This window comes from Accipiter gentilis, chromosome 25 (assembly GCF_929443795.1).
Source record: "Accipiter gentilis chromosome 25, bAccGen1.1, whole genome shotgun sequence".
NCBI lineage: Eukaryota > Metazoa > Chordata > Aves > Accipitriformes > Accipitridae > Astur > Astur gentilis.
In genome coordinates, this window is record NC_064904.1 from 9,529,364 (window position 1) to 9,551,750 (window position 22,387).

Here is a 22,387-nt window from a genome sequence, read left to right on the forward strand (position 1 = left end):
TCCCCCTCTCCCCAAATGAAGACACGTCCTCCACGCCCTGAGGGGCACTCCCCAACTCCTGACCCTGCAATGAGCCAGCACAAGAGCTTACCTAGCAGAAAGCAATTCTCTTTTTTTGCCAGGTCAGTTTTCTGCCAGTTTAGTTTCCTGAGCTGACTTACCCCATGGTCAGATAAGCATCAGTGCCAGCAACCAAGCACACAGGAGGGACTGGGAAAGCACACCAGATGAAACACCCGGTTAGGGATGTTTAACTATTGTGTAACTACAGCTTGCATATTCAGGTGACTACTAGTAAAGCTCTCAGCCTCAGAAAACCCCAAACCACTAGATATAATACTGCACAAAGGGATTCCGCAGACCCACTAGCCTGTACTGTGAAAGCATGGGGAGGAAGGCCAGGATGATGGAAGTGCTAAATATTTTGCATGACCCCAGCTACAGGAGGTTGCGTGCATCTTTTCTGTATTGACTCATGGCCTGGTTACCGATGGCAGCATTCTGCTCTCTCACAACAGCAGCAAAGGCAGCCATGCTCTTCCTCAGCTTCCCCAGATGTGCAGGGGCTCTGCCAGGCTGAGGTGATGGCTGTTGGGGACGGGGCTGTCACGTGCTGTCCTCGGTGAGGCCCCAGAGGAGGTTCAATGTGCCTTCGGATGCTTCATACACTGGCTATTGTATCGCTCCGTGTTGCTGAGAGCTTTCTTCTGAGGAAGGGCTGTGTTCTCCACAAGTCCTTGTACTTGGTGGAAAGAGCCAGGCATACGGCTTCCAGAATCATAAGCGTCCTTTTGACTTGTTCCACCCCTTGGTCACCTCTGCTGGTGGCGGCTGGTGGGCAGCTTTGTCACCGTGAGGCTTCTTCTGAAAGCTGGTCCCAGGGCTGAAGGCGGCTAAGGCTCCCCAGAGAACTGGTGTGCTCAAAGTCACTCACAATGGGTTTCATTTCTTCACAAGACATTTACAATTTGGGCCTGTGTGACACACAGTAAATCTTAAAGGGATAAAAGCATGACAGGTATAAATCATTTTGATTACCCAGCTTTCTACCAGAGATGAATTCTTCCCCTCATCTGAGTCAGTAGAAGAGAATCCACAGCCATGACTCAAGCCCACAGCTAAAAATTGTGAGGGAAATATTCAGCAGTTTAAACAGGCAGAACTCCAGGTCCTTCTAGTATTTTCTGGGGGAAAAAAAAAAAAAAAAAAAGGAAGACTAGATCACAGGGTGGTGCCAGGACAGCTTTGAACTAATGCTGGTGGACCAGCTAAGACCTGGCTGGTAAGCGAATAGCACCTCAAAAAAGTTGTAAAACTGAAGATAACACTCTGTGCAAATGAGAGAAATGGGTGTTGGCAATGAATATATGGCAAAAAGGCACTGGGATTTAGGAAGAACTTGCCTTGCGTGCCCTGTTTTATAGCCCGTCTTGCAGTAATGGCACCAGGCTTCCTTTCAGTGACGATGAAAAATGTTAATGTTTCCTTCATGTTAACAAAGGACACCTTTTAGAACAACTTCCAAGAAGACTTGCTGGAATTTCCAAGCTTTCCTTCTGGCACCGCTGGCGGAGGCGATGACCCCGAGCTGCATCGCTGTGGGCTCCCCTCCTCGCCCGCCTGGTTCAGCCCCACCTCGGTGGAGCTGGATGGAGCTATGCTGGCTCCGTGCTCTGCTGTTGTCTACACAAGGAAAATAGTGCCTGCTATGAACTGATTTTAAGCTGATTTAATTAAACTGATACCAATCTCGCTAATGTAAACACAAAACAAGAAAAAAATTTATCCCTGCTTTAGATCCTGTGTAATGTAGCAAATGGATGGTAAACAGAAGGTCGAAAGAAGGGTTAGCTGGCTTGTGCATGTTTAAATTTGGAGGCTGCATTTAAGTGTTTGATTGAAAGGCAGGCAATGTAAACTGCCGCCTAGTGTTGCCAGAAGGTAGGACAGCAAAAAGGCAAATTTTGCGACAGTGAAACCATTCTTATTATTCCTGCTGAAACTGGCAAAAATTAAATTCTCGATGGATTTTAGCGTGAACTTAGAAAGTTACCTGGAAAAGGTGGGAGAAGAAAAGAAGATGGTGCCCGTGCTGATTTAACTGCATTTATCCTCAACCTGAGGAGCACAGGCAGGGCAGCGTAGGAGGAAGCCTGCGGAGGAAGAGCTGCCGTGGACCAAGAGCTGGGGCTGGGAAGCGGCAGGAGAGGCAGGGACAGGGCAGCGCTGGCGATGCTTTGGGGAGAGGCTGGGCTGCCTGAGCTCGGGAGGTGGCGTATTGCCGGTGGGAAGGATGTGGCAGGAATTGCTGTTGTAGATCCATCCTGGAGGTGGTCAGACTCTCGGAAATGCTACTCATCTTGGCCTCAGGTGCTGGGCTGGGTGAATATTTCAGGTACGTGAGGTCCCTCTCTGCAGCTTCCCTGAGATCACGGAGACTCTGGTAAAAAGTGCGTACGCAGAAGTGGAAAGCAGACACGCGCAGACTTTCTGCTGTACTGTCTGGGATGAGGTATTGTGGGAAGCAACCACATCTTGTTCCTCAAAGACCATCTGCTGTGCTCTCCAGACAGTCTCTTCATGCCAAACGCACCATATGGAAGTTTGATTCATCGACCAGACGTGCTGGGGAGCGGGAGAGGCCACAGGACAGGCTTCCCTGCGAGTGCTGGGAAAGACAGATTATTACGTGGGCCGTGCCACTGGTGTAGAAGTTGGAGGAGCATGCGGGATGGGTTGAGCCTGTTTGGTCAACAGATTTCCTTGCTGTTCATCACATTGAACTAATTCATCGCACTCATTACTTCAGGTACTGAAGCTATGCCGATGTTGGGTTTGCCGGCTCCTGCATGCCACGTCTCCGGTGGAGCTCTGGAGGAGGAAAAGTATGCTCCAAGGGGGCTGCACTGTGGGCTCCCAGCACTCAGCAGCTCCTTCCTTCTGCTGCCGAGGGCAGTGCCAGCACGGTCCATTGCCTGGCCACCTTACTAAGGCCTAAGGCGGAACTACAATGTGTATCTCTCACCAAGATATGCCTCACCTGATTCAGTGGACAAAGCGGTGCTTCCTATCCTTATTTTCAAGTCAGATTTGGCAGGTACAGCTGCCACATTGCTATCAGCTCATGACGTACCTGTATGAAAATCCAGAATCAGAAATGAGCTGCTGCATAGTCCAACCAAGGAGAAAAGGGGGGAGTTTGGGGCACTTTCTTTAATCGCTATAGTGAGTTAAATACTATGAGCTGAAAATTTACTTGTTCAGATGATCCTAACTGGTCTAGCCAGGCACAAAAGCTGAGGCAGCCACCTACCATCACTGACCGAATTCGTAGCAGAGCTAGATATAAAACACTAAGTGCCTGAAGGTATTTTTGCTGGTGTTTCCCAGGCTGACTATGAAAAGGGTTTATTAACTTCAGCACAGAGCGGTGCTGGCAGTGGCTGCTCAGCTCCTGACACGGAGCCACCTTGTATCCACACAGCTTGGGTATATCCCCTGTGGCACAGACAAAACAAATCCGTCTACAAAAGATTGGACAGATACGACAGATTTCTGGTCTTGCACCTTATCTGTTAATTTAGGTTTTATCCCCATTGCAGGTGGGGTATTCAGAAGTCCCTGATATTGTCAGTAAACTAACACTTGAACACGTACTATCGTAACTGGTTATGCTAGAGCAGAATCATACCTTATCCTGCAATAAAATATGAAGACAGTATACACGCTGGGGAAGTCATATGCTTACTTAAAGTTCTAAGCAGTAGCACATCACGGGAGTTGTACAACTAAAAGATTTCACTCTTTCCACCTTCCATTTAGCAATCAATGAAAGTTCTCCCTCCAGGGAAAAGCTAGATGAGGGGGGAGCGCTCAGCCCCATTGTTTTGCCTGGAGTGCCAAAAAGAAATACATCATAATTTATATGTTAATGAGTAATTCTCGTTAGGCAATGCATTCTGCAAGGTGTTGCAATGGGGGACTGGGAGGTTGATACATCAGAGGAAATTAATTCATCATCAAAGCAAGACAGGGAGCTCCCTGGTGAGAGCTGTAAATAGGGCGCTGGGAGAGTGACAGAGTGCTGGGTGGCATGTCCCCCCTTAGCGCTCCCATTGACAGTCCCGCCACCGCCCGCTCTCAGGCTCCAGCTCATGCACGTTATTTATAGAGCATTTCACATTCCTGGTCGGTATCCAGTCGATGTTGGTTTCAATTAGAATAAGTGCTTATTGATTGAGAGGAGATGGGCTGGCTGATTAGCTCCTTGGGAAACAGAGCGCGCTTGGCAGAGGGCAGGCTGGGCTCCTCGCAGAGGCAGGAGTGCGTGGGGCTCTGAAAATCTGTCACGGAGGAGAAGTCTTCCAGATTAAATCAATTCATTGAAGAGTCTATCTAATAAAGATAAATGGCTAACTTCATTAGGGAATTAATGATAGGCCTGATTAAAAACCCCAGTGGGAGTCCCCTTGACTTCAGTAAGCTTCAGATCCAGCCCAATATTTGCCCTGAAGCAGTGGTTCCCAACCTTTGTTTAGGCTACCGAAAGATAACGTGCCTACCACCAGGCAGTAATCAGAGCAGACACGCTGTGCTTGAGCTGTGGATGGAATACTGTGGAGGGGAACCAAGCATCTAGAAATGCCTACCAAAAAAAAGACAAACACCTTTCTTCACGTTAACGAGGAAAGATATTTTTAGATACTACAGGGAAGAGTCTTAGCCAGGTAAATGCTCCAGCAGCATGAAACCACGGCGCGTTTCCCGCTCCCCAGTCACGAGCACAGCAAGATCTAGACGCCGCGATTGACTTTGCTGCGTGTTCGGGCATCTGAACCACATTTAACTGGCTAATGGCCTCGTGCTACGTGCGACACACGCGGCTGATCTGATCACACACGCTTCTCTTGCTCGGAATAATAGTGGCGGGTCGCCTGCATTTATTCAAATCAATTACACGGGATTAAGCTATTAGGATCTTTACCGAAGTGCTCTCGGGGATCTGGGGGTCCGCACCCGGCCAGCTCCGGCCGGCGGGGAGGGGGGGGGCGGCCCCGGCCCCGGCCCCGGCCCCGGTCCCCTCCGCCCTTCCCGGGGGCGGCGGCGGGTCCGTGGGGGGCGCAGCCGCCGCCTCCAGCCGCGCCCCCACGGCGGCGCCTTAAGGGCCTGCGGGGACCGTCTCCGCGTTCCGCACGGAGCGGCCGGGGAAAGCGCCTGCTGCGTGCTGCGGCGGTCCCCTCCTGTGGCCGGCATCGGCCGGTGCAGGCGGAGCTGCCCGCGCAGGGGCCGCGGCAGCGGCTGCCAGCGGGACAGGCAGGGCAGGGCAGGGCGGCTCCGAGCCGGGCAGGGCAGGGCAGAGCAAGCGGGGAGCACGGGCAGAGCAGGCGGGGGGTGGCTGGGGGTAGCGGAGGAGGCCGGTCTGGGACCCAGGGCGGTCCAGCGGCTGGATGTGAAAGAAGGCTGAGGAGGAGCTGGGGGGTCCTGCGGGGCCCCGGCGGTTGTGTCCTGCCCCGGGGGCGGAGAAGAGGGTGCGGGACGGAGGGAGGAAGGGAGAGGAGGTGCTGGGAGGGCTGTGGAGGGGAGTGCGCTGAGGAGACAGAGCACTGAGAGGTGACGGGTGGAGGGACGGTTCCATTTTTAAACAGGAGTTTTCTTTTTTGGACCGTCACTTCCACATTTCCTTCTGTTATTTGAAGAGTGCACGTCCCTTTGGGTTCACGGCCAGTCTGTACTCGGACCAATGCTGTGATCTGCAAGCTAAGGCAGGGATGCCGAAGCGGCTGGGCTGCGGGCTGCGAAACCTCCTCCTTCTCCCTGATGAGACTTTCCCCATCCTAGGGACGCTGTGACCTTGCCGAGCACAAAGAGCGAGTGCTCAGTGGGATCAAAAGAGAACGACTTCGGCATGAGTCTCTAATACCAATGAATCCACAGGAACAGCAATTCTGTAAATGATTAATGAGGCCCTGCATTATTCATGCCTTCGTCAGGTGCTGCCAGGGAAAGTCCCACTGCAATCTGCCATTGCCTGCGTGCTGCCTTGCCGGAGCTGCTGCCGCCACATGTGCAGGCGCTCGTGGGATGCGGTGTCTGTGCGGTTTCGCTTTGCCAAATGCCAGATGAAACGTCAGCGGACAAAAGTGCTACTGAGACACCACTGCCTTTTTATGGGTCTTTTTTGCCATGGGCCATTGGTGGATACATTTCAAGGTTTAAGACAGTCAGGCACAGCGGCTTGTGTTATAGGCCATGCAGCGTGTTAGGCAGACGGTAGACTGAAGGATGATAATGATGTTTTCTAGTGGGTAAAATCTAACAAAGGCCTCATCTACCATTCTGTCTGTGGCCAGCAGTAAGGAAGGAAATTCCCTTGGAGTCCACACACAGAAGAGAAGGTGTCAAATCACTTGAGCTGGACTTTCCCTCAATCCCAGGGTTTTCACATCTGGCTTAAGCCTCTGGAGATGAGGCTGGGATGCTCTGCCCAGGAGGCAGGCTCACAACTGACCTCCGTGGCTCTCGTACCCTGCAGCCAGAGCTCTAATTACCCACATCATTATCTCAGCCTGCCCTGCTGGAAATGTTATCAAGGAGTACGGGGATTCGCTAGGAACACTCCTTCCGATGTAGGACGATGTAATTATTACTGCCATCAGAGAAGGGAATGACTAATAAGGACCTTCAGAGAGTGTTTCATTCATCCTTTGCTCTGTGGCTTCAAAGACAACTTTAAAAGGCATAATTAAGTAGCTCAAGTGCTAAAACTGCCTTGGCTCTTTTAGTTAATTTCTTTCCAATATCAAGACATAAAGTGGACAATAATTTCCCAGCAGGGCAACATCTCCACTCTTAATGAGCTAAAGGAGCTTACATCTGCCTGCTCTCCTATTTTGCTCTTGCTGTGCGTTTCTACCTGTTGTTCACTTTTCCCCGCACTGATTCCAGGGTTATTGCCCAGAAGAGGCAACTGCCCCATTTCCATCTCACTCCAGTGTCTCTTTGCGGAGTAGCTTCTCACACCCACCCATGTTTTTTGATGACCATTTGCATCCGCATGAAAGATTAGCCTGATTTGGCAAGTGACTTGAATGAGCCAGCGTGTTTATCACTCAGCACTGGCTTTTTCACTAGTTTGGTAGACCATGGGATGCTTTTCAGTCTTTCTGTGCCTGCAGAGGAAAAAGCTGGACATCAGTATGGGTGACTATGGCAATTGCTCCCCCGTTACCTCGACCAACCATCTCTGATGTGACCCCATGAGCTGACACTGTTACACAGGCTCCTTTGCTTAAAATAGTCTACATATAACATTTCCACACAGTTGAGAGTTGGTTTTTGTTTTTGTTTTTGGCTTTTTTTTTTTTTTTTTTCTGTGAGGATGACTAAAACAGGGAGAAGTCCTATGTAACGCATCTATCAGGCTCTCGGAGCATGACCATGGCAGCCTGCCCCCTTCCCAACTCACCGGTGTTCACACCATCAGCTGACACCAAGTGGCTTTCCCGGCACAGCCACTGTGTGGGTGGAAGCAAGGAAAGGGCTGCATCTGTTCTCCCATCCCACGGGTAGCAGCATCCCTGCCTCTGTGCCTCTTTTAACAGGGAATGAATGATTGCAGCTCATCCCTGCTTCTTCTAGTGAATTTGTCCTTGTGGTAGTCCCTGTAGTATCAATGCCAATTTTTTAAAAGCATGCATAAACCTAAGACACAGCCAGGCCTGTAATTCTCATTGAATTAAGTGCATATTCTCAAAAATGATGCTTTTTTCTGTTAAAGCAAATCCATCTGCTTTAGGTTCTTTCTTCAGTAAAATGCCTTAAAATGAGTTACTGTGAAATAATTTTGAAAGGTTAAAAAAAAATAAATATTTAAATAAACCCACAGATGCTTTTCTGACCTTTCTAGAGTGAAGTCAGCTTCTAAAAATAGCAAAGCAGGTGTCTGGAATTCCTTTATACCTGCGTGTGTCAAGGGAGGCTGTTAAAATTAATGGAGTAATACCAACATAAAGGAGGGATAATGAATTTGATTAGTTTTATTACTTCCCCCAGTGCTACTGAGAGATGCCAACCTGTTGGCAGGAAATGTTGCGACACACTTTCAGGCGTATAAAGACCTCAGCAAATGCAATACTGGATATGGGGCAAACCTAATGAGCTTCCTAAATGACTAACTACACATCCTCTTTCCCACACTGGAGACTAATTAGTGACGGCAGACATTTTCACAGGGTAGTCAAAACCGGGCCAGACGTTTTGATCTGAGGGGTAAACCCGATCTTTCCGCCGCATGGCTGTGGGTAGGTGAGCTGTGCTGCTGTAAGATGTTACAGCCCTGCTTTTGCCTTGTTCCTCCATCACACGATACCAGTCCTGTTTTAAAGTGGGTGGCTGTTATGTCTGTTCCTTGACGCTGTAACGCCCAGCCCAGCAGCATCGGTCACTGGTGAGGGGGACGCTGAGCCTCCAGCCAGCCCCTGCCTTTGTGCAGCCCAGGCAGCCACTTCAGTGAGGATGGAGCTTTGTGCTATGGGTTGCCTTTGAAATCTGCCTTGGCAAACAGAAATTTTCAGATGGGAGCTTTCCGAGTTGCCCAGGAGTAAAGCTCACCTCCACACGAAATGATAATGCTTAGTAAAAACAGTAAGAAATTTGCTGCTCTTGGTGATCTCTGACTACCTGGCTGTAAGGAACTCTTTAAAAATGAATTTAGACAGAAACCAATACACTTTTCTCCACTCAATTAACATTTATAAAAACATTATTTTTTTTTTTTTTTTAGTTAAAACCCCTGTATTAATTACTTAGTTCTTTACAGACAGCCAAATTCTATTTATTCTTTGTAATGAAACTCCTAAAAAACCAGGTGGTAACTTTCAGAAGCACAAGAAAGCTAGGTGAATCCTTCATTTAAACTCAGTACAGTCATTGCTATGACATTGTCCAGGTGAGAGAGGGAATGTACCTTAGAGATGGGTGTACCTGCATCGGTTACTAAAATGCTTTTCAGTAAATCTAGTGAGATGATAATATTGGTAGCTGAAAAAAGAGCAGGTACGTTTATGAACTACTGCATGAAGAGGTAAATCAATTATAACCACGCACTTAGAACTGCAGAAAATTTAGGTATACGTGCCTTTGGTGGTTCCTATATACGTATGCCTGCTTATGTAATATACATAGCATTTAGATTATAGTTATGTGTTATATACATAGTATATAGATTATATATGGGTGTTACATACATACGATATACATGATGTAACTCTAAACCAGCAAAAAGTGTAATTTCCTTAGGTCTAACGTTCAGCTGGTTGGAAGAATGCACTAGCAACTCCACCATCTTCCAGGAGAGGGCAGTCATATATGTCCACAAGGTTTACAAGGCGTTTATAAACTCAGAGCGTACATAGAGAAACAGGTCATCTAAAAACCGTGAACATTTATTTCTGCTTTCAGGGCCTTACTGATTGCAGTGCTGCTCTCAGACTAAAACACGTTCCTGAGCTTTCTGAACCACCAGCCTGGGGTCAAAAATACTTTCCCCAATGCTACAGCCAAAGTTTTCACAGACCTCCTGAACAAAGTCTCATTAAGCAACTGACAGATATTAAAGCACGGTATAAAGCTCAATATAAATACCGCAGACAGGTGGTCAGGGGACACGTCCCCTTAGCCGTGCTTCTTTGGGAAGCCTCGTGCTTCTGGAAGAAGGACCCTGTTGCACCTTCGCTGCAGCCCAAGCATCCCGGCAGCAAGTCGGTAATAGTCAAACAGCAGCTACATCACTGGGAATCATCTGAAAGGTGTTATTAGTCTCTTTTGTTATGCTAATGCCAGGTGGAAGTCAACACAAGTATTAATTGCAAACCTGTTCAGTCGAAGTGCTTTGAGCCAAGCAGGCATCCTAATACAGCTGAGAAGCTTTGTGTTTTATTTTAATTAACTCAACAAGAAAGGCAATTGAAGTGAAATGTTTTCCGTTGTGTTCTTCAGTGCTAATCAGCAGCTCATTATCTTTAATCGCACCGGCACTGCTGTTCTTTTCCAGTGCCGTGGTAGAGGGATGGAGCACCGGCAGGCTGCAGGTGGGGTGAGCGCAGCAAGGAGGGGGGGAGAGGGGAGAGGAGCCCCGTCCCCATGTGGAAAGAGCCGAGCCCTGTCACCAGATCCACGGGCACCGTCGCTGGCACCCCCAGACGAGCAGATCCAGCTGTTGTCCTGCCATTTCGGCAGCCTGTGCTGCAGCCGTGTTGGGCTGAACGGTGAGCGTGCTCCAGCGGGTCGTGCGGGGCCGTGCTGCCACCAAGAAGGGGGGTCCTGGCCCTCCCTCTCCCACTTCACCCTCACAAGGCTTTCGCGACTTTACGGGTGACATTGCACTCACAGAGATGCTCAGATCCTAATGCATGGTTGCAAAACGATAACTCACCTTTCTAAGGGTCGGCCAAGGCAAAAGGACCTGGTTTGGCTGCGTCTCCTTTCCAGGTCCCTCCAGGCCTGCAGCGTGCAGCGTGCTTCAGGGCATCGGCACCTCCGGCCTGCCCAGGAGCAGACCCCGTGCCTAAATCACTCAACGGTGCCAACCCTGGGGAGGCGATGGCAGCTCCGGGGCTCTCTCAAGGCTCGAGCCCAGTCCAAGGGGCCTCTTTCCCTCTGTGCACCGTGCAAGGGACCTCCCTGCCTCTCCAGCTGCAAGGCCAGCATCCCTCGGCCGACCAGAGCCAGCACCCACTTATCTATAAAAACGGGAGACTTTGAATTCTTAAGAAAATATTTATAGCTTGCGACTGCCTCCTGTTCATTATTTTCCTTCATCTTCCTTTCTCACCAGCATAAGGTGGATAACTGGGAGAATGACAGCTCTGGTAGTTCTTTCGGTTTTTGGGTACCAAGCCTAAATGGCCTTTTCTGTCTTGAAATCATGGGTTTCTGTTGCCTTGCTTCTCTGTCCTCAAAGAGCCCCAAGTCCGATACTGATGTGTCTGTCTCCTTTACGTTTTCTTCATCACTGATTTTAATAACCTGTGCCACCTCACCATAGAGTTGATTAGTGCCCATGTTTTGGGAGTAATTTTGGAAACATCAGGTACCTATATGAATCTCAGAATTTCAAGGTTTGATTGTTTCTCTCATTCTTGTGTATTGCCAATCTTGCAACATTTACTACAGATAAATTCAATGACGCTACTCATAAAAGGACTATTTGTAGGGCTATAGATATAAGCACGAAGAGTATTTTGCAGTATTATATTATATAGCAAGAGAGATGTAGGTAGTGGATAACAAGCTGTAGATAAATTACCCAAAAGAATGAAATCCTTGTTTGGAAGATCCAAAAGACAAATTAAACTCAGATGCAATCTAGAAACAGAGCCAGACAAAAAGGCAAGTTTTGGCTATGGTTTTATAAAACCTCATCCAATAGATTGAGTTTGCAGAGCCATCCCACCTCTGTGATAAGAAGAGCTAGCAGTGTTAGCTGTTGCCAGATTCCAGAAATAGTTCACTATAGAACGAATACAGATGATCAGCAGGGTAAACCTTTGAGCCAGAACACAAAATTCTACTTTTGGGTATTAAAAGTGCTCAGGGGCATGTACAAAGTCTATAACCAAGCCGTAAGTATTACAAACTATTGGGTATTGGCCCGGTACCCTGAGAGCTGATGGCAAAGCTCCCACTGACTTGGGTGCTGCCGAAGCAGGTGCTGTGCGGCTGCCCGGCCCCTGGACGCGCAGGAGCAGAGTCTGTGCAAACTGGCTGTGCCGAGCCTGGAAACAGTCCCTGCCACGACGGCACGTGTCCCTGCGGAGAGCTGCTGGGTAACCCTGCGGTGCCGCGTCTCCCCTCAAACAGCGAAAACGGGCTCAGCAGCTTCAGCTTTTAGATGCTACAAAGCCCAAGGAATAAGCGAAACCAAAATTCTTCCCTGCTCATAGCCTAAGATCTGTAACTCAGTGTCCGAAACCCTTTGGGATCCTATGGTTCGTACCACCTCGGTTCTTCCCAGAGTTAATGTCTGTACATCTCCATCTTGCTGCAAGCTGATTTGCTTTGTGATGGATTCAGTACACATTGTATGAGCATGTGCTACATCGGGCTGATCTTGCATAAAGGTTACCGCTTTTTTTTCCCCTTTTTCTCTTTTTTTTGTTCCCATTTGAACTGGTTAGAAAAAATATAGCTCATCCAATATTTAATAGGTACATAAACCCAACTGCTTTATTGTTCCTCATATTTTCAGAGAGCCATAGAGATGAAGGTAAATGACCACCATCGTTATGAAAAGGGTGGAGATAAATGATCACCAGGAATATTTATCGGGGATGACAAGGGCTCAAGACCTAACAACAAGGTACATGCGTTAGAGCACCAGCCACAGACAGAACACCCGTGTTTGGATGCATGTGATGTATTTCAGGCTTCCTGGCCGTACTGTTAGATGCCGTGTAACTCAGTGGGTCAAGTTCACTCCTGGCCTAAGTTCAGTGAAATCAAATCATCTGCCTTTGGGTTACTGGTGCTGCACCAGGGACTCACTTGGCCCATGGTGTTTAATTTTGATCATATTCAGTTTGAATTAGCATTGGTTATTTCACACAGCAGGCAGGCTTTACAAACAGGAGTTTTTTCTTTACCTCCTGCTGTGTGTGTCCCAGTGCGTCTTCTTCCATCTTTGAAAAATTATTCTCTTTAGACCCATTGTATCTAAGGGAAGTATTCATCAATGGAGAGAGAAACGTGGATTAGCCCCACATCTGCTCGGCTCTCTGCTAAGGAGTGGGGCAAAGCTGAGGAGGACTTTTGCCAAGGGAAACAGTAGCAGCGAGCACTGTTGATGTAGACAGAAGTAAAGAGTCTGCCCTGAGGACAACTTGTCAAAAGAAGCCTCCTGTGCCATTAATTACAGTTCCAAGGTGCAGATGAAATATGTATGTGATAGAAGAGGTTTGCTTTTTAATGTATTGTTCGAGCGACTTTTTAAAGAGACAGCATCAAGACAAGTCTTCGGCTCATACATAGTGGGTTTTCTTTCCTTGTTACTCATAGACTCTTGTCATTTCATTCCCAAAACACAGGTGGTAGCTCTGGTTACATCTCCAAAGGCTGACTTTTTCCTGGGGAATCTATGAGAAGGACCCTAAGACTGACAGACTGTCTGTGGCCACATCAGCTCTCACATCAATATTTAGAATTGTGAGACCAATCCCAGAGTAATTTTATTTGTCAGGCAGTTACAATTTGAATGGAGCTGCATACAAAATAGAAAAGCATAATGTGAAGAATTATAATTCAGCTCTAGTTAGTATTTTTGTATTTCATACCAAAAGTGTAACAAGACCTTTAATGAAAACATAACACAAATGTGCTAATTATAGAAGTACACCAACATCTTGGCCAGGGCAGGAGCTCCAGTGATAGGCACAGCGTAAACAAGCAGTATAAACCAGCTCCTGCCCCAGACAGGTTACAAGGGGAAACTTTGCTATCTACAGAGGGAAACTGAGGCAGGGAGAAATTTAATCTTTGATTAGTGTTACAGAGGCAATCCCTGGCAGAGCCAAAAACTAAACTTAGCCTGCCGAGTCCTGGCGGCAGCAGCCCTTTCCCCGGGACAGGCTGCATTCCTCCCCTGAATATCGCCGAGTAATAAATAGCAGCGAGCGGGGGAAATGGAAAGGAGAGCTGGGGGCTCTTGCTCTCCGCTGAGGTTGGTGGTGACCTGGCAAAGCAGTGAAATGGCCAGGGAGAATTTGCAGCTGGGAAAGCTGTACCTCTCGCCCTGAGCGCTGCCGGGGTGTGGACGGTGGAGGCAGGAAGGTCAGGGAGGAAGGTGAAGGTGATGAAGGTGACTTCCAGAAACAGAGATGTGTTTTCGGTTTCCTCCTGAAAGGGCTGAGCCCTACGGGGATGGGTTTGAGGCTGAGCGCAGCCCTGCTGGGTGCAGGGAGTCGGTGGGCAGCGCGTCCTGGGCAGGCTGCCTGCCGGGATGGGAACAGCCCCTGCACCCCTGGAGTGCTAACGAATGCTGGCTTGCTATGAATTTTTTGTCCTCTCTATTTTTCTAGCTGCAGTGACACCTGTTTTTTTCCCCCCAGGTTATCTGTAGCATCCCAACCACATCACAGCATTCTCCCACCACCGCTCCAGCAGCCTCTGCTGCGGGTCTACCTGACAGCCCCGCCACCCCTTTCAGGTCCCCACCTTCCTCCTATGTCCCCGTAACCCTGCCCGTGCCGCTGGCAGGGATGGAGGTGGCACATGCGGCAGCCTTAAACTAGTCCGATCTCTCCCCTTTAACAGAGTTCCAGATGTTTTCTGGAAACTGCAGGAACTTCAACGCCTTTCGGACCTCATCGTTGCTTGGGACTAGCTGGTGGGTTGAGGATTTATTACTGAAGGGACTGTGCAAATCTTGTTTCTTGAGGAAACAGCGATGAAAAGGAACATTAAATTGGCAAGAAAGCACCGGCCCAGACTCTGCCTGTAGATGGGTGGATGCGAGGCTTGGTTATTTCAGTGCCAGCAGCATGTGCCTTTCCAAGGGCTTACTTTAATCCAAGGAGCCTCACAGAAGAAGGAGAAGGGAGACCTTAGGAAGGAGGGACTGTTGGCCAGGCTGTGCCCACGGGGAGGAGCAGGGAAGGGAGCCACAAACTTTTAAAAACGAGCAGCCAGCTTTCTGAACGCCTGTGTGCTGAAAGGAAAAGCATACTTTGCTTTCTCTCCCTACCCTTCCCCCACCGAAAAACTTGGCTCAAAGGAAAAAACTTCTCTCCAAATGGAAATACGATTGCCACATTGCCCTTTGCAAAAGAAACAACTTGACATTTGACCATACGTGGAATTTCCTTAGATGTGGGCTCTGCTGCGAGACACATTTCTTTTAGGCTTCTGCTGCTTTCTAAATTAAGAGAAAAAAAAATATCAATGGTGGTTTAATTTTCAGTTCTGCAGCCTTTGGGCTTCTCTGGTCTGTTCCATTCAAGTTTAACATCTCATTATTAATAAGGTTTTGTAACCTTTACGTATAATTTTGTGATAAAATGTAACTAACTATACACTGATACCGTACCTCAAGAATGCCGGGATCCCTGATTAGTCCACATCAGCTGCTGCAGTGATGGCCGGGGGATAGCACTTCAGCACATCTGACTCTGCTCTGCACAACATAACGATGATTTTATGTGCAGGCCTGTTGGTTAGCTGTACCCCAGGGTTTCAGAGGCAAGCGTTCACCTGCTACTACTACTTCATGTTATTTCTGTGGAATAACACAGGGATAGGTAAGGAATGGGTCCAGGATATAGCGGGAATACTGACTTGGGTTGGTGCCGAAGGGGAGTGAAGGCACGGTGCGGACAAGGCATCACTGAGAGCTGCAAGAGGGGCCCCGGGGGATCTGGAGGGGCCGCAGCAACCCTGGCTCTGCCCTGAGATGGGAGCTCTTGGGTTTGTTTAACTGCATGTGAAAATGCTGGGATTCTCCTAACTGCTCCTCTCCAGGAAGGGTAAGATGCCTGCGTGCAGAAATGGCAGCAGCAGAAATTCAATCCCCAGATTAGCCCTGGATGAGAACTGGAGAGTGAGAGGGAAGAAGCAGCTCCATGCATCAAATTAGGAAATTGCAAGAAAGCTTATCCCTACAATTTTAAAGCATAAAACGTTCGGTCTGTGCTTCCTGAATGCCTCCAGCTCCCAGGGCAGGCTGGGACATTTGCTCATATATTGAAGGAAGCACTTGCTGCTGGACTCTTGAGTATCTTGAGAATGGGTGTAAGATATTTCGGTCGCAGAACTGACTGCAGCTTACCAGAGAGCTGCCCCAGCTAGGTGGACACAAAGCAAGTCACAAAGCTGCCCCAGCTCTGTGGCAAAGCAGCCAGCTGCAGCCGGGCTGGTGAGTGTACAGGGGGGTCTCCTGGACTAGTTGCATCACTTCAGTACACTGAGGCAGGGGTTTTGGTCAAGTGAAGGGATGTCACATACTTAAAGCCACTTTTCTAGCAGTCCTGCAGCAGCTATTCTTAACCCAAACCCCAAGAGATCAGTGCACCATCAGTCTGGCACACAGAAATATTTTTAGATTCATTGAGACTTTTAATAAGAAAGAAAAAGGATTCTCATGTTTTTCATGAGCATTGAATGGAAATACAGATTTTTTTTCTCTTCCTTCTTTTAGATAACAATAAGCAAATTAGCGTTATTGAGACTTTCCTGTTTCCACGCGGCACTCCAATTTGACAGACTGATTTAGTGAATTCTCCTGTTTGCCCCTTGCCCACCGTGAAGCAAGGGCGAGGCTTCCCTGCCACCATGCCACGGCCTTGCAGGGTCACCCTGTTAAAGTCACTTCACCCCCTTCCAGGATTTCTTCCTCTCCATGCTGGCGGGGGGGGGGGGGGGGAGCATCGATTCCCCCGAGGGTCTGAGTGCCTGTCACCCTGCACTGCCTGGCTCAGCACCGAGGCACTGCACCCCCGCTGTGCGCCTTAGCCCAGGCTTCCCAGCACTGGAGCTGAGAGTCTAACCACACCAAGGCAGTCTTGAATTTCTCCTTGAGGCGGCTGGAGTTGCATGGAGTGAAAAACATCAATATCAGAGAACCTAAGACAAATCCAATCCTGTTTTCAGAGAAAACTTCCTGGAAATACTACTTATGTGCTATTAAAGTAGTCACAAGCGAGCTTTCCTTTTGCTCCAGAAACGTGCCTCACCCCTGATGTGACTTACAGAGGTCACTTACGTGGTAATAACCTGCTTTATTCACTGTTCCCAAGGAGTCTTGTCCTCTTTGCAGAAATTGCCAACAAGGTCACCGCTTCCGTTAATTGTGACTGTGTTTATTGTAAGACGGAGGAGGCTCCAAATGACTAAGAATGAAAACTCCTCCCGTACCATTCCTGCTGTCAAACACCAGTGACAAACATTTGCAACGAAGCAAATGAAAGTGAGTTGTAAAGTACACCACATTACAAGTTTGATAGATATCCTAATGAATAATTTCCCCCGCTGTTCAACTCTGTTTCCATTAGCAATTCCTTAATTAATTTTGTCTCCTAGCACGGCAGACTTTTGCTTAGTGTTGTGGAGGCAGCAGTTGCTTTGGTAGAGAAGATCAGCTGGACAGATGATCAGCTGGAGGATTATCAGATCTCTCTGGTGCTCTCTTTCTGCTGCCAGTCATTTCCAAAAGCATAGTTTGCTCCTGTTGCAAGTTTGGGATGAAACTCTGATCTTTTGGTTACCTGTTGTGGCTAACCTTGGCCAGTGACAATTTTAATGATGTCTTTTCAGATTGGTGAAAGCATCTTGCTATCCTTGACATAGCACTGAGCAGGGAGAAAGTCTTGGAGATGAGAACAGGAATGAGATGTCAGTTATTTGAAGGCAGGACTGTGTTTGGCCGTTGTAAACATTCTGCATTGGTAATGTGCTGTCTGGGCCTGGTTTTAATAAAGGCTGAAGGTAGGTGAACGTGTGGTCTCTCTCTGGCCTGTGGTGGAAGGAGGAGGCTTTCAGTTCGTCAAAACACATTTCAGTGTTCACAGGATGAGCCGATAATTCAGAGGGTCTGACACCTCACCTTCCTTTATCACCAAACCGATATCCTTGATCACGGACGGCTGCAATTAGTCCCCAGAGCACTGATAGTACATGATGAACGCTGTGGCTTTTGCCTTCCGAAAGGACAATACTGTGCCTCCATAATTCCTCTTGGGATTTCCCAGCTTTGAAGCCTTTGTCAGCTAACCTTAGATATACAAGCTGTCTAGGGAAGTTATTGATTCCTCTCGTCTCCACCTCCCTGTCTCTCTTCTCAGTTAGGCTGATTTATAGGAATTTTGGTAGGAACCACTAAAAACCTGGCAGAGCTTATTAATTTGTGAATCCTTTGAAGACTTCCCTCTTTGCAGAGACCATCTGTTTGCCTGAGCGTTATTTTTGCAACTACCAAATCAGGTTTGCAAGACTCTCACCTTCTCCTCAAACCCAACACTTGATACGGTAATATTTACATTCAGGGCTCGACACTCTTTTTTCCACCAGATATGTACAGAGCAAATGCAGCTACACTCAGCTGTGCAAGACTCAGTCTTAATCCCACTGAAATAAACAGCAATAATGCCATTAAAACCAGAAGCAGCAAGATCAGATTGAATTGTATAACTTTTCTTGGCTTTTTATTTTCACCAGGAGACTACTCAGTAACGCCTAGAACATTTGCAGAGGGGACTCCCATTAACACTAATTGCAGCTGTGCATGAAAATCTGCCATATATCGATGGGAGAACGGCTTCAGCCTCAGTTCCCCTGCGCTGGGTGACTCCTGCAGAGCCCGCCAGCGAAGAACCACTTGTGTTTATCAGCAGATGCCGAAAGCTGGGCTCACGCTGCCGTGCTCACCTTCTCTCCATCCTTGTGTAAATGCATTTCACTTGAGTGCTAGGGCAGGCTCGTTTTGATACCTGGTGTGTCAGGAGGCATTGCCAGCAACAACTGCGACAGCTCAGAAGCCAGTTTTGTCTTTCGGATGTAGTTTTTCTGTTTCCTCATATAATTTCAATGGCCTTTCATAACTCCTCCCCAGAGAATGCAACTGCTTACAAATTAGATGAGACTAAAATGCCACTGAGATTCAGACTATCCACTCATTTCTTCTTTAAGATAAATCCTCTTCCAAGTCTTTGATCTTCTTATTTTATTTACTGTATATCTGCACGTTCGCATAAAATGTTTGCTCTGAGAGCCAGCAATTATCACTGGTAAGGTTCACATTTCTTGGAGATAGCTGGAATTTCTCCCCCATTTTCTCTTTGAATGTGCAAAATTACTTTCCTTGCTGCTGGATTGGTGTCACCTGACATAGTTAATCTTCTAATCTTCTCTCTGGGGTGACATCAGAGGAGATGATGGAGACGTTTCCTTTCTTGAATACAAAGCTCAGATTCAACTGTGACTAGTGAAAATCCTGTTAATAAAATAATAAAAAAACCCAGATTAGTGCAAAATTATGATATACCTCGTTATTTTGGGGGGCTGCTATTACTTTTGTGTTTGTTGTTTCCTGGAGGACTGTTTTAGATGTCAGCTGTATCTTGCCTTTTTTCACTTGCTTTCCCTTCACTGGAGGCACCCTCATGAGATCCTATCAGTGCATCAGCTTCTCTGGTGATTGCATTATTACACTCCTCATCCATCAAGTTGAAATGTGAACAGAATGTGTCAGAAAACAATAATGAAATAAAATCCCGATTATTGGGACTTGCTGGGTGCTTGACTTCCAGTCTGAGCCTGGTTGCTTTCCTCAGGGCAGGCTTCTGCTGATCGCCATGCAGAGGTTCAGGCCCATCTGACCAGCAGCTCTGGAGTCATTTCTCTGCTGCACGTGCACGTGGTACAGCATCCCACAGACCCTGGATGTGGCCCGCTGGTCCCATAGGTACGGCCGGGAACACACCGAGGCCCCGCCGGTGACTCAGAAGATGTGGGGCTGGCAGTGGGGCGGGTGGTGGCTGGCCAGCGTGGTCCCCTCTTGCTTCTCTGCTCTTTATCTGGGTGCAATTCAACCGCTGTGGTTAATTTTACCCCTTACACTAGAGGACAGAAAAGCCTGTGCTATCCCCACCAGCCACAGGGCTTTTCGAGGGGGGAAAACCAGTCTTTTTGCTAACAAATTCCTAACCATGACTCCTAAAGGAAAACAGCAGTAGGAGCAAAAGACTTAAAGCATGTGCTGAATTTACTCAGCTCGTCTGTCTGTGCTGGGGGGAAAGTTTAGCTCGTCTGAGTGTGGGTCATGCTCCAGAACCGTCCCAGTGCCCGGGGACCGTCCCCGCCTGCAGGACTGTGTTTTGGGCTCTTCAGTGCTCTGAGAGAAGGTCACCCACGTCCTGATGCCAACCTGCTTATATCAGCACGCAGTTTCTTTTCTAGCCCTATCCCTCCCCTCCCCCTGCCCAGGCTGGGAATCCTCCCGTACCCAACAGGCAGAAATCTCTTCACACGGCAGGAAAAAACCCAAGGGAATTTGCATAAATTAGAAGGGAGAAGCGCATTTCAGCCATTCTCTATTTAAACTGCATGGAAATCACACTGATGTGAGATATAAATGCCTGCCGAAGCGGGCAATAAGGCGCTTGCTTCAATCTCATGGAAAATTGCAGATTTAATAATCAGATCTGACTTGGTTAGCTAAAGAAATTGTTCTCGCTTCTCGTGATTTCTCTCTGCCAGGAGAGAGAAAGGCAGAGGGAAGGAGAACAATTCATCCGTGCTCCTACAGCGGTGACAAGCTTAGCAAAGCCCTTCCACCAGTAATGTTTGCAGGAGGCCGGCGTCTGGCAGGGCCTGACATCCCACAGTGAGAAGTGCAGCTCCCTACTTTTCCTATGACGTTTGAGTGAGACTGGCTCCATCCGTGGCTGAGAGGTGAGTCAGCCATAACAAAAGCCCTGGTGCAGCTGGGAGGTTTTGGGTAGATCTGGCCTTAGGCATGGTCAGATGCCTGAGCCCATCAGGTTGTGGGGAAAATTATGACCCCCCATGGGATTTAAAATCTTAAAGTCCAGATTTTCCAAAGCATTTAGGCAATTAGATCAGGAGCATAATAGGACGTGTAAACATCTAGGTTAGAAACTAAGCCCTGCTACCTGTCTTACTCATGTAGGTGACAGTATTTGGGCACTAAGGTGACTGTGTACTTGTACTGTTGTAGGTGCCCTGCACCCAGGTTTCCTCACATATGTCCTCTTTCCCCAAGCATATCAGCTCAGCTCCAGGTTCTTGGTATCTCAAAAGCCCTTTGCACAGTCCAGGCTGTGGGTTATCCGCAGGATTTGTGGCATAAACAGCAAACAAGGCATTTATATTTCTTCCTGGAAAGCTCCAGAGAGAGGTATGGCCACTCTAGCAAGAGCTTAAGTATTTCAAGATGCATAAGGACGATGCAACTGTCTTCTGGAAACAGGAGACCAAATGAGTCCAGCCAAACCTTCTTTAGGAAATACTGCAGTGACTTCCTTTCATACATTACATTTACCATCCCACTCATGGTATTTGTCATGGATTTTATGCAGAGGACTATCTGTCGGGTAGTAGTATGAAGCAGACAGATTCATGACCAGTTCTCACTGTGTGCTGAGGGATAAGCATCCTTCGGGTCCCTCGGAAAGCCCAAGTGAGAGCAGTTATTGACAGACATTTAGCACATTTCTCACATTAGTTTAATGCCTCCTAAAATAATACGTGCTTTACTTCTCACCTTTTATTGTTTAGTTCAATTTTTGGCTTTTGTATTTTTTGCCATGACAGACACCAGGTTTATTCATAAATTCCCCAAACTTTCTCCTTTCAGACTTAAATTTTCCAGGCGTGGCCTTTCTCCAGGAGTAAGCATGGCTCTTTTCAGGCTGAGAAACAGGGCAAGTTAAAAGAAACGCTCAGTTTTACTCCAGAAAAAAGTCTTATAACCTCCCCCAAGCCAACATTATAACTAAAGTATCCAGGGATCAAAGCTAATTTTGTAAGTAAGTGGAGTAGTCCTCATCAAAGGAAGGTGTTCGTGAGTATCATTGTAAGAATTAGGTCTGGTTTGTTCAACTTTTGACCCCATGGATAACTTCATGCTTTAGTGTTTCACTGAAGAGCTCTCCCAAGGCCAAATCCTAATAATGGCTCTGGCAGTCCAGCTCTTGCCAACTTTACTCTAATAGTTTAAGATGTATTTGTCGTCCCCCCTCAATCTTCTCTGCTGGCTTCTTTGCCCCTCTTCTGGAAGATGTTGACCCCCTGTAGCAGACCTGGCCAAGGATGACGTAACAGGGGTGACTGAGGCAAAGGTTTCTTAAATTGCTCTTGAGGACGAGTTAGAGCGAAGACACCAGTCTGTGATTTGGCATGCCTTCACTGCAGGCACTTGTCCAGCTCTGCTGGAGGGCTCGAGCCTTCAGCGGAGGAGCACCAGCACACAGCTGTGAGAGGTACCTTCAAAATCAGCTGCAGCTGTTTGCTCCGTGAATACAAGTAAGAATGGTGAGCCCTTGATCCTGCAAATACTTAGGCATGTGTTTAACTTTGTAACTGTGAGTAGTTCCAGGAACGTCAGTGGGGCTTGAAGTTAAATTGGCACGTAAATGCTTGCAGAACTGGGAGCCTGCGATTGCAGGGTTGAGCTAAGAAAGCTTTGATTCACACATGTTGGAGCAATATGTTTCTGCAGCGAAATTGCACTGGAAGAAAAGTCCTCCGGTCTGGTTTAGGCCTTCTTCCCTTCCCAGATGCGTACTGAGATTAAGACCAGACATCTCCACGTCTCCCTAACTTCCAGAATAGCTAGAGACCCCTCCTTGAGTCTGTGGGCGGCAGCAGGATGGAGAGACTG